The 16,448-nt window shown below is 54.2% G+C and overlaps 1 pseudogene; it reads left to right on the top strand.

The window, feature by feature from the left end:
* Nucleotides 1–2,169: 2,169 nt before the first annotated feature.
* Nucleotides 2,170–16,448, top strand: part of LOC144253070 (protein spire homolog 2-like) — a 30,455-nt pseudogene continuing 16,176 nt past the window's right edge.

Here is a 16,448-nt window from a genome sequence, read left to right on the forward strand (position 1 = left end):
TAGGATTCCATCTATGTGCCAGTGCACCCAGCTCAGTCCTGTCTGTTTTTTTTTTTTAATATATTTTTAGTTGTAGAAAGACACAACGTGGGCTGGGGAATGTGGCTCAAGCGTTAGCGTGCTCACTTGGCATGCGTGCGGCCCGGGTTCGATCCTCTTCACCACATACAAAACAAAGATGCTGCATCCACCGAAACTAAAAAATAAATATTAAAATTCTCTCTCTTGTAAAAAAAAGGCACAATGCTTCATTTTACTTATTTATTTATTTTTATGTGGTTCTGAGGATTGAACCCAGTGCCTAGGCAAGCACTCTACCACTGAGCCCCAGCCCCAGTCCCTCTCTCTCTCTCTCTCTCTCTCTCTCTCTCTCTCTCTCTCTCTCTCTCTCTCTTTCTCTCTCTCAGTACTGGGGAGTGAATTCAGGGGCACTTAGGGCCTTGCTAATTTGTTGAGGCTGGCTTTGAACTCGCGATCCACCTGCTTCAGTCTCCTGAGCTGCTGGGATTACAGGCATGTGCCATGTGCCCGTCCCCAATCTCTGTTTAATAGCTGGAAATAAACTGATTTATTTCTAAAATCCAGATGGCAAGTAAAAGTTATGGAAGAACTGATATTTCTTTGATTCTGAGATCCTGTGTTTCTTTCTTGATGAGCAAAAATGTATATTTTAGCTCTAGTGCTTCTCCCAGCTGGAGAAAATGGCTAACTTTGACTTCAGAAACTAACTGTGGAACTCATCAAGGTATCGAGAGCTCACCACAGGACATAACAGTTGCATCTAGTTGTTGGAGCCATGAGCCAATTACTCTGGTTTTGAGTAGATTTACTCTTCAGTTCTGATCATCAGCTTAAAAGTCACACTCTCAGAGCTGAGCATGGTGGCCACTCAGGAGGCTAAGGAAGGAGGATCAAAAGTTTAAGACAAGCCTGGGCACTTTATCAAGACCCCATCTCAAAATAAAAAACAAAAATAGGGATGTAGCTCAGGGGTAGAGCCCTTGCCTAGAATGCACAAGAACCTGGGTTCAATCCTCAGTACCACAAAGAAAAAAAGTCACTCTCAGCCTCCCACTCTACAAGATTGAAATATTTCTTGCTGCAAACCCACAATTAAGAAGTCAGAAGACAGGCTGGATGTGGTAGCACACGTCTGTAATCCCAGCAGCTCAGGAGGCAGAGGCAGCAGGATCACTAGTTGAAAGCCAGCCTCAGCAATTTAGCCAGGCACTAAGCAACTCAGGGAGACTCTGTCTCAAATAAACTACAAAACAGGGCTGGGTATGCGGTCAGTGGTTGAGTGCCCCTGAGTTCAATCCCCCATGAAAGAAAGAAAGAAAGAAAGAAAGAAAGAAAGAAAGAAAGAAAGACAGGAAGGAAAGAAGGAAGGAGGGAAGGAAGGAAGGAAGGAAGGAAGGAAGGAAGGAAGGAAGGAAGGAACAAACGAACGAACGAATGAATATGTTCATCTACAACAACAAAACAAAAAAAAAGAGGAAGAAGTTAGAAGATGCGCTGGGCTGTGGCTCAGTGGTGGAGTGCTTACCTAACATGTGTGATGCATTGAGTTCAAACTTCAGCACCACATATAAATAAATAAATAAATAAAGGTAGCAGGCTCGGTGGCACACACCTGTAATTACAGTGGCTCGGGAGGCTGAGGCAGGAGGATCATGTGTTCAGAGCCAGCCTCAGCAAAAGTGAGGTGCTAAACTACTCAGTGAGACCCTGTCTCTAAATACAAAATGGGGCTGGGGGTATGGCTCAGTGGTCAAGTGCTCCTGAGTTCAGTTCCTGGAGAAAGAAAGAAAAAAGAAAAGAAAAACAAGGAGAGAGAGAGAGAGAGAGAGAGAGAGAGAGAGAGAGAGAGAGAGAAAGGAAGAAAGAAAGGTGCTCTGTTTATTTACAACTAAAAAAAGTCAGAAGACTTCTCATCTTGGGCCAATTTCTGGGTCTCATCTGATCCTTTTGGGGGATGTGTCAGTAGCGTCTCCAGCACTGGCCAACACTTCTGCTACCTCATTTGGTCATGCACAGGGGGATAAACTTTTAGATAAGTAACAAATCCTCAGGACATAAGTAAGAAGAACCCAAGTCCCACTTTTTTCCTTAGTTCTGAATCTTGCTGGCTGATATCTGAGGAAGCGCACAGGGGTCCCTGAAGCCGTGATGGAAGCTGGGTGAGAAAGGGTCACAGGACTCTTATAAGTAGGTGGCCTCCAGGCCCCTGAGGCAGCCAGACATGAGTCTTACCAGGCCCTGGCCCAGTGAGGAAGCTGCTGGAGGCACCTGCTCATCCAAAGAAACCCTGAAGTCTGTGGTCAGCTAGGGACATTCAAACCCCCAAGAACGAGGGCAGGTGTCGTCTTTCCCACTAGGGAAATTACCATCTCCATCCTCTCCCATGACTGTGGCTGCACCTCCAGGGATGCTCCTGCCACCAGGAAGACGGGGAGCAGCACAGCCACAGTGCAGCCACACCCAGCTTCCACTGAGGTGGGGTAAGAAGTGAGGCCATCCCAAGTCTTGATTCCCGTGGAGCCACCTGACATGGTGTGGGCATTCTCTTCTACACAAGACGCTTCACAGAAGCTAGGTGGCCTACCCTTCAGAAGCAACCCTTGAAATTCCTTCCTTTCATGGGTGCAGGATTGGGGAAGCTGAGCCTGAGCCCCAGGCTGTGCCATCTTTCTCTACCTTCTCTCATCTCCACTTTCCTTCTACAAAGTACCAGTGCTCCTGCATCTCATGTCTCATAAGCTTGGGGAACAAGGAAAGATGTGAAAGTCACCCCACAATTGATTATAAAAACTCTAGTCACACTTACATGTGTCAGGCTGGTGAGGTGGCTCAGTAGTAAAGCACTTGCCTAGCCTGCATGAAGCCCTGGGTTCAATCCCCAGAACTACATAAAAAAATAAATAAAACAGGGCTGGGGCTCAGTGGTAGCACACTTGCCAGGCATGTGTGAGGTATTGGGTTCGATTCTCAGAACAGCGTGTAAATAAACAAAATAAATATCTATCAACAACTAAAAATAAATAAATAAATAAACCAAACAAAAAGATTTTAAAAATATGACTCACATGTAACAAAATCCTTTCTGCTTTGAGATTAAAAGAACAGAAGGGATGATCCGACAGTGGGGCCCCAGGTGAAAACATACCTCCATAAGTTCCCTTCAAACCAGGTGAAATGGCCTCGTTGCTGAGGTTTTTAAACCCAGCGGCCCAGGAATCACCCCGGCCCTAGTCAGATCTCCAGTCCCGGGAACCTGGGTTTTGTGCTTCCTGGTGATTTCCCACTTGCATTTCCTGGCTGACTACCACTGAGAGGTTTCTGGATCAACCCCAACAAAGCAGGTCCCTGGCTGGCACACCACCTGACTTGTGGGTAGGGGACCTGAAACAGAGTGGGTGGGTGCTGTTATCTCTGGCCAACCCTGTGTCTTCATGTGTCTACTGTCTCAGGGACCGTGAAGGGATGGAAGCAGACACACCTTCCCTCCTAGAAAGGGTCATCTATTAAGTGTTTCATGCCCGAATCCCGGGTCACCTTCACCCTCACCCACCCCAGCAGTCTCCTGGGGTCACCTTGCTTCAGGCCCTCCAAAGAGTTCACAGCACTTTGACTCGCTTCTCAGTGTGGGAGCCCCGCCCCCCATCACTGTGGTGTGTCCACCACCGGAGGCCGGTCTAGAGGAGCCCAGCCTACAGTGAGTCCAGAGCAGGCTGGGGCGTAGACCTGTTGAGCTCGGGGTTGGGGAGAGTGGGGTGTCTTCCAGAACGTCTCCATCAGGAATGAGTCTCTTGGCCTGGGCCTGGATCGCCTGGGTCAGCGCCCCACCCTCAGTCCTGCCCTGGCCCCAGTTCCCTGAGCCCCTCCCTCTCCCACACGGCCCGCTGGGCTCAAGTTCCCCTTCGGGTCCCCCACTCTGGCCTCCCTCCCACACTTGTGCAGCGTCCCGGTCCTCCCTCCCCAGAGCGCTGGTCCTCTGGCACCCGACGCCGCCTCCCTGCGCACCCGCGGCTCCACCTGCGACGGCCGGTGGGGGCGGGGCCGCCGGGATGACGCGGCATGCGGACGGCGCGGACCCGCCCCGCGCTTGGCGGTGCCCGGCGGCGGTGATGGAAACCCGACGCTCCCGCGGGCTTCGATGATGGGCGGCCATCGCCCGGGCTGGCGGCGGCGGCGGCGGCTGCAGCGCGACGGCCCCCGGAGCGCGCGGGACTGGCGGCGCGGCGGGAGCCCTGGGAGCTGTCCCTGGAGGAGGTGCTGAAGGTGTATAAGCAGCCCATCAAAGAGGAGCAGGCGTGGGCCGTGTGCTTCCAGGCCTGCCGCGGCCTGCCAGGCGCGCCCGGCGGCCAGCGCCGCATCCACGACACTGGGGACATCCTGCTGCACCAGGACGGCTTGGTCGGCGCACGGCAGGAGCCGGGTGAGCGCAGCGGGCGTCCGGGTTGTGGCCCGCGGCTGCCGGAGGCGGTCGGGACGCGCCGGCGGCTCACTGGGTGGTTCCCTGGTGAAAGGGACCGCGACCTCCTTGGCGCCCACTGCGCCGTCCTGCTGCTGGATCCGACTCCTCCTTCCTGACTGGCTGCTGGACCTGGAGGCCCCCTGCCCTCTGGATCTGGAACCTCCGCTGGGCCAGGCACTGCCCTCCTGGCCTTTCCAGACCTGGGGACCCCTCATCGTCCCCTTCTCGTCCTCCCGTCTCTCATGGCATCAAGGCCAGCTGCTCTGTGGCGGGGCACGCTTTCCTTGGCTGAGAAGGGGCTTTGGCCAGATTGCTAGTACCTGGGGTGAAGTCGGGAAGCAGGCATTATGCCATTCTTGTTCCCTGCTCTCCCCTGGGCCACTCCTCCTGGCTTTGGGTTCTGCAGCCCTCAGTATATGGCTCATGCAACGCTTTGTGGGTACAAAGAGTCCTTGCTGCTCTCTAGTGACACGGAGAGGACACAGAATGTCCCCAGGCTAGCTCTTTCATGGAGGTTGGGGGAGGGGCTTGCCTCCTGGGAATCTGTGCGGAATACACACCAGTTTCCTGGGTTTAATTGAGAGGGAGCAAGGAGAGTGTAAAATCTGCTTTTTTTTTTATCCAAAAGAACCAACAACTTAGCCCCTGAAATATGTTTGAGGTCTGTTGAAAGTGGTGCGTTTAGCTGGTTATGTACTTTCCCCTTTAAGTTGTTTTCCTCTCTGGAGAATGGAAGGTTTGTATATGGCGCATAGGATGATATTACCCCAAAGCTGAAACCCTTTTGTGAGCACAAAGGCAGGCTGTGTGCACTGGTTGGAGCCTGACCTCCCTCCAGTCCTCAGCTATGGCCTTGCACTTGCTCTGGAGCAGGCTTCTGTGGAAGACGGGGCAGGAGCAGGGCAAAGCCCAGCAGAGGCAGCAGACAGTGACTGCCTTTTACAGTGGGGAGGGGCCTGCTGTGTCCCCCCCAGGAGCCTGCAGCTTTCTCCCTCAGCTTCCTCTTCCTTCCAACCCCTGCCTGTGACACTTGCAAGTTGAATTTTGCACAAAAAGCATTGATACATTGATTTGATGGGTGGAAATAGTAAGCACCGACATCATGGTATTATTCCCACTTTACTCTCAGGTCAGCTGAGGCCCAGGCCTCAGAAAGTCCAAAATCACTCAGAAAGGGGCAGAATTTGAACTCTGCACTCATGCTCTGAACCACTGTGCTGCCATGTCTTTCAAAGACTGGGCAGAGGGGCAGGTGCACAGTGACCTGCTCTCACCTGGAGTCTGCATACTCACAGAGCTTTTCTCCTGAGGCTCTGTCCTCCTTATAAGATGCTCCCTGGGCCTACCCCAGCCCTGGAGATAAGTGATACCCTAGGGTCTGGCTCCCAGCTCTGCAGAGCAGGACAGGACTGCAGGGAGTGTATAGTCTAGCCTCTGATTTTTAAGGATGGGAAAACCCAAGCAGAGTGGGAGTGGTGAGTTGTTGCCCACAACCATAGCAGCTATCCCTGGGGTTTCCTGGTGTCTCCCTGAACTGTGGGCAAGCCAAGCTGGGCTTCCTATTGGTTCTGTCCCAAATATCAGAGGGCCATGCTTGGGATGTGGGTCATCTGTTTCTCTCTCTCCCCCAGGATTCTATGTGCTGCTGATTCCCAGTCATTGCCCATGTGGCAGTCATCACAGATCTAGTGGCACTTCCTGACTGAGGAGTCAAAGCTCAGTACAGGCCTGTGCATTGAAGAGCCTTATCTCTGTTTGAACAGGGTCTCTGGTCTGGTTTCTGTTCATAAACATTCCTCACAATGGTGATGGCTTATGACTTCTGTCTGCCTTTATTTTATTTTTGGTACTGGGGATTGAATCCATGGACACTTAGCCACTGATCCACATCCTCAGCCCTTTTTTGTATTCTATTTTGAGGCAGAATCTCACTGAGTTGTATAGGGCCTTGCTAAGTTGCTGAAGCTGGCTTTGAACTCGCAATTCTGCTGCCTCAGCCTCCTGAGCCACTGGGATTACAGGCATGTGCCACTGCGCCTGGCTGCCTCTCTCTTTTTTTTTTTTAAGTGGAAGAATGGGAAATGTGTTAGCATGTGGAGTTATTTTTAAGAGGCCATTATTAAAACCTCAAGATCGGGAAAGGATTATTTTTTAAAATGGACTCAGGAAACTCCATCAGGTGAAGCTCTGTGGAGCCGTTCCGTACACAGCACAGCCAGTGGTCAGGTGGCCTGCAGCGCTCTCAGTGGATCCACCTCCTGCCGTCCCAGGGTGGCTTGCCCCACGGGAAGGTGCTCTGCAAAGTGGGACTTGGGCATCGGCCCCTGGAGCATCCAGCTTCGGGCCCAGCTTTCTTCCAGGAAGATGCCCAGGAGACAGTGGAGGCTGGTGCTAGGTGCCCCTGGGGTGAGGGGAGCCATGGCTGCCTCCTCTCCCTTTACTTCCTGCCTTGCACTCACACTCACTTACACAAATATATTTTTATTCGTTTTTATTGGCCCACTTTTCTTTTTGGTGATGGGGTTCAAATCCAGGGTCTCTTGCATGGTAAGTCCAAACTCCACCCTGGAGCTCCATCCCCAGCTCTTGCCTTTTGATGCTCCACCTTTTCAGTCAGGCCCCACTCTTTATACTTGGGGTGGACTGTGGGTCTGAGCCTGGCTATCCCCAGGGTTCTCTGGAGCAGTTGCTAGTTCTTCGTTCTTGAGTGGATACAAGGCCTTCCCTTTTTATGTTGTAGCCCCAGGTTCCTAACACAAAGGCCATTAAAAGGCATTTGTCCAGGCCTGCCAGCGGCTCAGGAGGCTGAGGCAGGAGAATCATGGGTTCAAAGCCATCCTCAGCAAAAACGAGGTGCTGCTAAGCAACTCAGTGAGACCCTGTCTCTAAATAAAATACAAAATAGGGCTGAGATGTGGCTCAGTGGCCAAGTGTCCCTGAATTCAATTCCCAGTACCCCGTAAAATAAAAAATAAATTTATAAAAAGACACCTGCCCAGAACTGGACCACAGTGTCCACAGGGCTGACTTGTCTTTCACTCTCTCCCCCAGCAGTGCTCAAGAGCAGGCTCTGGCCTCAGGGGGTCCGCTGCACCTGGGCCCACAAGTCACAGCCAGGGGTGCTGCTGCTGCATGTTTGAGCTGGCCTCTGTGCCAGCCACAGACACTTCGCTGTGTGTCTCCTGGCCCAGCGTGCTCCTTCCAGGTGCTGAAATGGGACCCTTTGCTATTGAGGAGTGTGGTTGGACTTTGGGATCAGGAAGCGCACAGCTGGCTCTCTCTGCTGCTGGAGGTCCCTGAGTTCCACCAGTGGCCAGAAGAGTCTGTTGAGGTCATCTTCTTTTCACCATCCCCCCTGCCCAGATGTGTGCAGATGAGCTTTGAGTGGTCTTGCCTTGGCTGGTGTCCTTAGTTATGCTGGGGAGAAGCTGGAGCTGGTCAGAAAGGTCAGATTCTGCTTCCAGAGAGAATTCCCCTTCCCAAGTCTCCTGGCTGTCAGAACATTCCTGGTGGTTCTTATAGCTGGGTCCTTGCCAGCCCTGGCCATGGCTGGAGGTACCTGTCACAGCTATGCCACCTGCCTGGCTATTGCAGGTGCTCTTGCAGCTGTGCTCTTTGCCCTTGAGGGCCACTTAGTCCAGTCATGGTGAAGGGTGACAGAGGCCACCCAGGAGGGTGGGAGCTTTCCTTCCTCACCATGATGGGAGCCAACCTTGAGAGGTGCTTGTAGGATAGGTGCTGAGGTGTTGGGGTCACTCCTCCTGGGAGAGCTATGTTGTTAAGAGCCTCTTCCGCAGCCGAGAAACCCAAAGTCACAGGAAAACAGCCACCTGAGTTGACAGTTGTGGGTGTGATGATGGCCTGTGCCTTAGAGGTGTGTGACTGACCATCTTGGGGGTGCCAGTGGAGGCCTGTGCTGCTGCGCTGCACATTTCTTGATGGTCAGCGCCTGTCCCTGAGCTTTGCTTTCTGGAAGAGGGCTGCCAGACAGTCACTGTGAGGTGTGTGTGGGGGTGAGCAAGGTGTATTTGCAGACAGATTTCTGTAATCCATCTTCTGAGCAAGCCTCACCTTGCAGGACGATCACCTTCTGTGTGTGTGACCTCTCTGACGCTGCCCATGCCAGGCTGGCCCTCCCATAAATCCTGGACACGGGCGGCCCAGGTGCCTGTCCTAGCTGGTACCACCCAACCTGTGCTGTGACTTTGGAAAGGGCTCCACATGTCCAGGAGCCTGGGGGGCCCCATGTCACGTGTGAGGTTAAGCTTGCTGTCGCCTTCCAGCCGCATCCTCCACATGCTCACCAGCTGCCTGCCTGGCATCCACGGGGGGTTTCTCTGCCCCACATGGGACAGAGCTGACTCTAGTGCAGCACCAGGAATTTTGGGGCACTGGATGGTCCGGCCCTGGCATGAGGCCTGGTTAAACCCTGTGGACAGGCTGCCAGGGTTTAACTCTGACCCTTCAGAGCGATGCAAAAGCCCGGTTAAGAGGGAGGAGAGGGGCCTGGAAGTGGTGTCTGCTCGCCGGGCAGACAAGCACAAGGGGCCCGGGCAGCGGGAGGAAGCTCCCAGCCACTGTTTCGGCTTCTGTCCTCTCCCAGGGAATCCCACTTTCCCCCTGTGCATCTGCCTTGGTTCGTCTCCAGGGACTGAGGGGTGAGCAGAAAGGAGAGTGTGGGCATCTGTGGCTTCAGGACAGATCTCCACGACCTTCCGGCTCGAGGTGACACAAACCCATTTTCTTCTGTCTTAAGAGGGTATAGATACAGAATAGCCTTTTCCTTAGGTTAGCTGTTGGCTGTCCTGCCTACGTCTGCCACCTGTGTCCCCTGGCCATGCCACGCAGAAGTCAGGGGGCCTGCAGGTGTGTACGCTCCCAATTCCACCCTCACATCTGGGTGTCATGTCGCTCTCCATTTTTCTTCTTTTATTGTTTTCCTATTTTTAAAAATTATTTTTTGGGACAGGGTATTGCTGAATGGCCTAGGTGTGCCTGGGACTTGTGATCTTCTTGCCTCAGCCTCCTGAGTGGCTGGGACTAAGGTGTGTGCTATGGCGCCTGGCTCATTCTTGATTCATTTCCAGGAAATTGTTGTATACACATCAATCTACTTCCCCTAAATACTTCAGCTTGTGTGCTGTTACCAGAGCTTAGCGTTTGTTTGTAATTCTTTCTTTTGATGTGAAATTTACATATGATGGAACATGAACCCTGGCACACCTTCCTCGATAAGTCTCTGCACCCCACCCTCTGCTGTCAGGGCCCCACTACGCCTGTTGAACAGTCAGAACCACCCCAGTGGTCAGAACCACCCTGTGCTGGTCCCTCCCACGGATTCCACTTCAGTAGATCTTTGCAGGGGCCCAGGAATGTTCCAAGTGGTTCTAGAATCCACATTCCATCCGAGGTTCTCGAATCCCCTGACTTGGGTCTCCTCTCAGATCCTTGCCCAGTGGACTGAGGGGAGCCCCTGGGGAGCATGTGGAGAATCGTGCTGATCTCAGCCCAAGGATTGGCAGAAGTGACCCAGAAGGAGGGACACACCTGTATCCCTTTGACCCAAAGAGCTCTATGTTTGCTGAACAAACAGAGCTTGCGACTTCTGAACCTGCCTGTGGGCATCCTCCAGCTCCTGAAGGCTGACGCTCCACAGAGGGCCCAACTGGGTCTTGCAGTTAGAGTCTTGACTGTGGAACAAGCTTTTGTGGAGAGCCTGAAATCACCGACACTGGGTGTGTTTCACTCACCCTGACCATGGGGGGTGGTGTCTCCCCGTGAGAGGGGACCGAGGTGGTGGAGACCCTGGGCTTCTGGGAGCACACAGGGTGTTTGGGTCCAAAGTCTGCTGGCTCTGGGCTCCACCCCACCTCTGAGACAGGGCAGCACTGCACGTTGAGTGGCACCCTTTTGCATGATTTGATTTCTTGACTCTGTAGTGCGTCCACAAGACCCAAATTCAGAACTTGCAGAGAGAGTAGCATCCCAGAGCCCTGTGTTATGGTCCCCACCTACTGGCCTCTTAGCCACAGTGTAAAGTTTCATGCACACCAGCACACGGGTTCTGCTCTGAAACCTAGAGCTGCCCTCTGCCCTCCCACTCCACTCCAGGATGCCCTGTTCCTGTGTGTGTGCGCGTGTGTGTGTGTGTGTATGTATTTCCAGTGTCTTGTGGTAAGAAGGTGCTACAGTGAGTGGCAGTTGGCATCATGCCGTGTGGCAAGGCTTCGGGAAGCAGACCTGCTACCTTGGAAGGCCGGGACCGTGGTTTTGAGAGACTTTGGTGGTGGCCTTCCTGGGTTGCGGCCAGTTCTCCTGTCTACCAGGCTCACATACGCTGTGTTTCTGCAGCCTGCTGTGGCCACACGACACTCTGGGCAGGCTGTCCTGACTCCAGGCCCTGCCACAGCGCAGTAGGTGCTCTGCAAACCCTTCCACCTCGGGAAGCTTCTCTGCCTCTGTTGCTGCACCTCTCTGAGGTGACACTGTTAGACGTAGGTGTCACCTCTGTCCTGCAGGTGAGAAAGTGAGGTCCGAGGGAGGACACCCAGAGCCTGAGGGCCACAGATTGGCCAGGATCTGACATCTCCAGTCCTCCCAGGGCAGACGGGGCTGAGGTGCAGGTACCTCCTCTCACCTGCCACGCAGGGCTGTGCGCTTCCTCTGGAGGCTGCTGGGGGCAGCTGCGAAGGTCCTCTGGGCACCTCTCCTCCAGGTGCAGTCTGTCCTTCCACCACAGGAACAGTGTTCAGAGGAGTGCCGAGCGCTTCAGTTCTCCTCACTTGCCATTCCACGCAAGAGAATCTGGAGTGGGTTTCCTTTCCCTGGCGAGGGTGTCCTTCCCGCAGGAGGAGGTGGCTGAGTGGTCCCGCCCCCTGCAGGGATCAGAGAGTGGTGGTGGGAGCCTGTGTCTGGCTCCATCTCCCCTCTGGAGGTCTCACCATAGACACGTGATCTCCTGGGTCCCGCTGCCTCCCTCTGCTTCTGTCTACTCCAGTGAGAGCAGCTCCGGGCAGTCGTACCTGGACTGTTGGGTGGGTGGGTCAGGAGTGTGCTTGGCTTCGCGGGGACCCAGCTCTGCAGTTTATTAGCTGGGTGGACTCTGGCAGATCTCTGAGTCTGCTGAGCCCCAGTTTCCTCACCACAGAGGGGGATTCCTGGCACCACCCCCTCCAACTTGCTGGAGTTTTGTGACCACCTCGTGGAGGCCCCAGCTCGGCCTCCCCGAGAGATCTCCTTCACCCCCATCTCAGCAGGCCGAGCCTGCTCGTCAAACCCTGGAGAGTTCCTAAGTCCTTGCAACTGCAAACAATTAAGATTCACAGACACTTTAATGTTGGCATGATTTTTTTGTTGTTGTTGTTTTTGCTAATATATGAACTATTTGAGCCAGCAACACAAGCATTGAAAGCATTTCCACAGAGAGCTGGCTGCAGAGCTAGACTGCGTGTGCCATCAGTGTGCAGAGAGCTGGGAAGGGCTGGCCACCCTTCTCGGTCAGCCCCTCCTGCCCTTCCCAACCAGCAGCATGACCCAGGCACTGGCCTCCAGGAAACACCTTGGTCCTGGGTCTGATGCTTCTACCTCCCCACTACTTGGACCAGCTGTGGCTGCCAGCTTCCCTGACTGCCCAGCAGGCAGGACGCTGGCCCAGGACAAGAGCCTGTGGCCTGCTGCACACTGCTGGCCTCTCCTGACCTCACCGATGCTGGCCTGGACTGTTCCCATTACTGCAGTGGGTGGCAGTCTCCTTTATCTTGGGCCATCCTCCTGGCTCTTGATGGCATTTTGAAAGTGTTTGCGGCATTAGCAGGTTCGTGCGGAGACCGTCCTGAGGTCTGTCTTCCCACGTCTCGCCTCTTTCTAGTAGGAGTGAAGGCGGTGAAGCTCCCATGCCCACTCGAGTGCCCCTGCACGTCGTATGTGTGGGTAGGTTTCTGCATCTCATTCCGTGGCATCCTTGGAACCTGGGGGGCTGGGGGCTTGGTCAGCAACTGGTGGTCCAGATTCTGGGGTTCCCTGCCTTGCTCTGGCACTATCTCCCCGCCACTAGCTGTGATACCTTGGAGCACAGGAGGTCATCTCTGAGCCTCTATCTCTTCATCTGTGAATGGGTGCCTGAGCTGCTCACTTCCTGGGTTGGATTCGGCATTCATGGATGAGCACCTGCAAAATGCCACTCACTACCTGCCGCCACTCAGCATCACACTGAGCCTGTACGTGGGCCTCAGATCCAGGAGTCGCAGTCCGAGGTGGACATTCCCAGCTAGGCAAAGCCTGTCAGCTCCTCTGAGCCCAAGTCTCTTCCGACAGTGTAACTTGGAGGCAGGCCACCTCAGTTCCCAACGTCACAGCTTCTCACTTCAGACCGCGGCTTCTTGCCTGCAGCCACCACCTACCTGAGCTGCTCCCTCCTTTCCCTCTGTCTCCAAGCAGGCCTGGACCCCAGACCCTGGACCCACTCACCAGCACTGCTGACCACTCTTCTGAGCAGGCACTGGGGAGCACTGGGGTCTGCCTTCTCTAGTGCAGAATGGGACAGTCACTCTTGGCACCTAGGTGTCCTTCCCAGAGCTGGCTCCTGAAGGGCCTTGCAAGTGACCTGGTGGCTCAGCTGGCAATGAACTTTCTGGGGTTCCTTGGGAGAGTGGGGGGATTACTGTATTTTCCTACAGGGAAATGGGCGGGGGGTGGGGCATCCCACCTTCCCGTGGGCTCAGCTGGCCATTTCAGTCTGTGGGCTCCTGGGGTCATGGTGAGCTGAGGCAGGGGCAGCAGCCTGTCCTTGGGTCCTGGGGTGGCTGGGGGAACCTGACTCGCTATCTTTTCTTGCAGAGCCCATGACCACGATGGTGTCCCCAGCCAGCTCAGAAGCTCAGGTACTGAAAACAGTTTTAAAGACGACTTGATCCTGTGAGAGTGAACCTGCGTTGCATAATGGACACTCTCACCGTATTAAGTCCTGTAGCTGTTCGTCGAGGCAGGACAGCGCAGCACCCAGAGGGCCTCACTGGGCCTGGGAGGAAGCTGTGCACAGAGGACAGGCAGTGAGGGCCCAGCAGGGTGTCAAGGGCTCTGGGGCAGGAGCAAGGGAGGAGTTGCTACTGACCCAGAGGGAAGTAGGTGATGACCTCTGCCTGGTTGGCCTCACAGGCACAATGCTGGGGGCTGGGTGTGAGTTTCAGGAGCAAACAGGAAAACCAGCCAAGGACACAAGCCAAGGAATTCCCACTCAGCCCACATCTCCAACCCCTTCCTCCTCCTCCCACCTGCCCTGGGATCACGTCCTGGATTTGGTTCTTCTCTGTGTCTTTAAACCACTGCTCTAATATAACACCTGTTTTACAGTGAACACAGTGGCACACTCAGGGGAGGTGGGCACAGACCAGAAGAGCATATACCATCTGTTGTTGAGAACCCAGAAACTAGCAGTGTGTCTCACCTCCCATAGTCCCTCACCTTGGAATACTGCCATTCAAGTAGCACATCGCCGAGTTTATTTACCAGCTCTGTACTTGTCCTACATAGAGATTCCTCAAACAATTGTGTGTTTCCAAGACTCCTCTGCATTGCCCTGTGGTGGTTAGTCATCCATTTTCATGGCTGCATAATATTTTGGATAGTTTCTTTTTCCCAAGTGCAGTGCTCCTGGGTGGCAGCTGGCCCCTGCTGTGCAGAGTTCCCAAGTAGTCTATTACTTGAAAACTTTCCAAAGTTTTTTTTTTAAAGAGAGAGTGAGAGAGGAGAGAGAGAGAGAGAGAGAGAGAGAATTTTTTTTTAATATTTATTTTTTAGTTCTCGGCGGACACAACATCTTTGTTGGTATGTGGTGCTGAGGATCGAACACGGGCCGCATGCATGCCAGACAAGCGCGCTACCGCTTGAGCCACATCCCCAGCCCACTTTCCAAAGTTTTAAAAAGATTTATAAAGAGGAGCTAGGGCCATAGCTCAGTGGTGGAGCGCTTGCCTAGCATGTGTGAGGCACTGGGTTTGATCCTCAGCACCACATTAAAATAAAGGTATTGGGTCCATCTACAACTAAAAATTTATAAATATTCACAACAACGGTGTATGGGAACAGTCCAGTCAGGACTGTTGTTCTCAGAGGCCCCAGGTGCACTTCAGAGCGAGTAGCCTCAGCAGGGGAGCTGCCTGCACGTCGTCTCGACTGGGGCTACTCAGGCTGCACGAGGTGCCCACAGGACCCCTGCAGCTTCTGACCACCCCCAGGCTGCTGAGCCTGTCCAGTGCTGGAATGCCGGCAGGGCTAGAGGTTCTGAGCCTGGCCAACTGCCTAGACTTTTCCTTATGGGGAACGAGCATTCTTGACTTCCAGAGAGTTCCGATGACTGGAGGCACAGAAGACCTTTCACTGACGCAGCTGTCAGATAAGACTTGACTGCAGTTGGCACTTTCCCCAGAGTGGCACTAGCTCAGGCCAGGAGGAAGAGGGGGCTCTCCTCCTGTGCCCTCAGTCTGTCCTCCTGTCCATGGGGTGGGCGGTCTGCATGAGAAAGACCGTCAGAGCCAGCCTGGAGCTCGAGGCAGACGGAGTAGGAGTGAGATGCCCTTCACACCTCCTCGCTCATTCTTGGCCCATACCCAAAGGCCAAAAGGTTCACCAGGAATTCGAGGGGACTGTAACTCCTGCCTGCCCCATCACCGTGGCACCCAGGAGGGGCCCTGAGGCCCTGCTGGAGCCCCCCTGACCCCAGGTTTCGCCTGCCTGGGCCGGGTTCAGGCTGGCACCTGTCAGGTGTGACCCTCTGCTAGAGTTTTGTGGCTGTGGCTGTTGCTCTAGAGTCTAGGGTGTGGCTTGGAGCTGTGTCCCTGATGTTCGTCTGCAGAAGGCACAGACATGCTGAGGTGGCCTCCAGGGGGCCACCCTTTGCCCCACTGCCACCATGGACTCCTGCTGGCCCTCTGCCTGGCACTGGGTTGGCCACCTGTTCTTGCTTGGCATGGTGCAGGCCCTGGCTCTCCAGGCTCCCAGAGGTGGGCACACAGGAAGCTAGAGGCCCTGAAGCAGGTGACCCAGAAGGTTCCCGGAGAAGGCAGTGGCCTCCTTGTGAGGGACAAGGCTGAGGACTCTACACAGCAGACCCAGGCCTGGCCAAGCAAAGGCCCAGCTCTTTGCAAGCTGTGCCCAGGCAACCTGACCTCTCTGTGCCTCTCTCCCCAAACTGCAAGATGAGAGATGGTGTCGGTGGGTTGTCCACAGCCAAGCAGAAGAGTGACACCAGGCTCAGCCCAGGTTCCGACTAGGAGAGTGTCTTTGCGTAAATGCATCCTTTTGATCCATGTCATAAAAGAAAAGCATGAAAGTCCGTTAGCACTAAGAGCAATGCCCAGCAGATCACAGGGAGGTCGTATGCTGGGGTTGAGCCCAGACCTGCGCAGGCTAGGGAGTTCGAGCCACCGAACTGTACCCCGCCCTTTTCATTTCATTGTGAGACAGGGGTCTAACTAAGTTGCCCAGGCTGGCCTTGAACTTGTGAGCCTCCTGCCTCAGCCTCCTAGCTGCTGGGATTCAAACATGTGCACCGAGCCTGGCTAAACATTGGTCTTCTGTGGATGCGTCAGGCTGGCAAGGGGTGATGGCCATGCCTAGTCGGGGATCAGAAGTCTCCTCCTTCACTCTTCTCAAGGAGGCAGATGCTGGCCTCAATTATGGGACTCTTGCCATCTTCTGAACATGGAACTGGGATGATTTGCCAGTCCTCCCCACCCACCCCAAATCACTGGTGGGCCAGATATCTGCAAAGTCAGTACCTCTGAAGATCCTGTGCAGGTCACCAGGAGATGTCACAGAGAAGATCATCTTTGGAGAAAGGTCTGAGGAGTCACCAGAGGGAAGGGGGAGCTAGACTTGGGACCATGGGTTTCTTCACTTACCTGATGGAAGAATTTCAGCAGGAGTCAGACAGGGACTCCCTGGGGAAGTGATGCGTCCAGGGGAGAAGGTGGGC

Source organism: Urocitellus parryii, unplaced genomic scaffold, assembly GCF_045843805.1.
Source record: "Urocitellus parryii isolate mUroPar1 unplaced genomic scaffold, mUroPar1.hap1 Scaffold_90, whole genome shotgun sequence".
Lineage (NCBI taxonomy): Eukaryota > Metazoa > Chordata > Mammalia > Rodentia > Sciuridae > Urocitellus > Urocitellus parryii.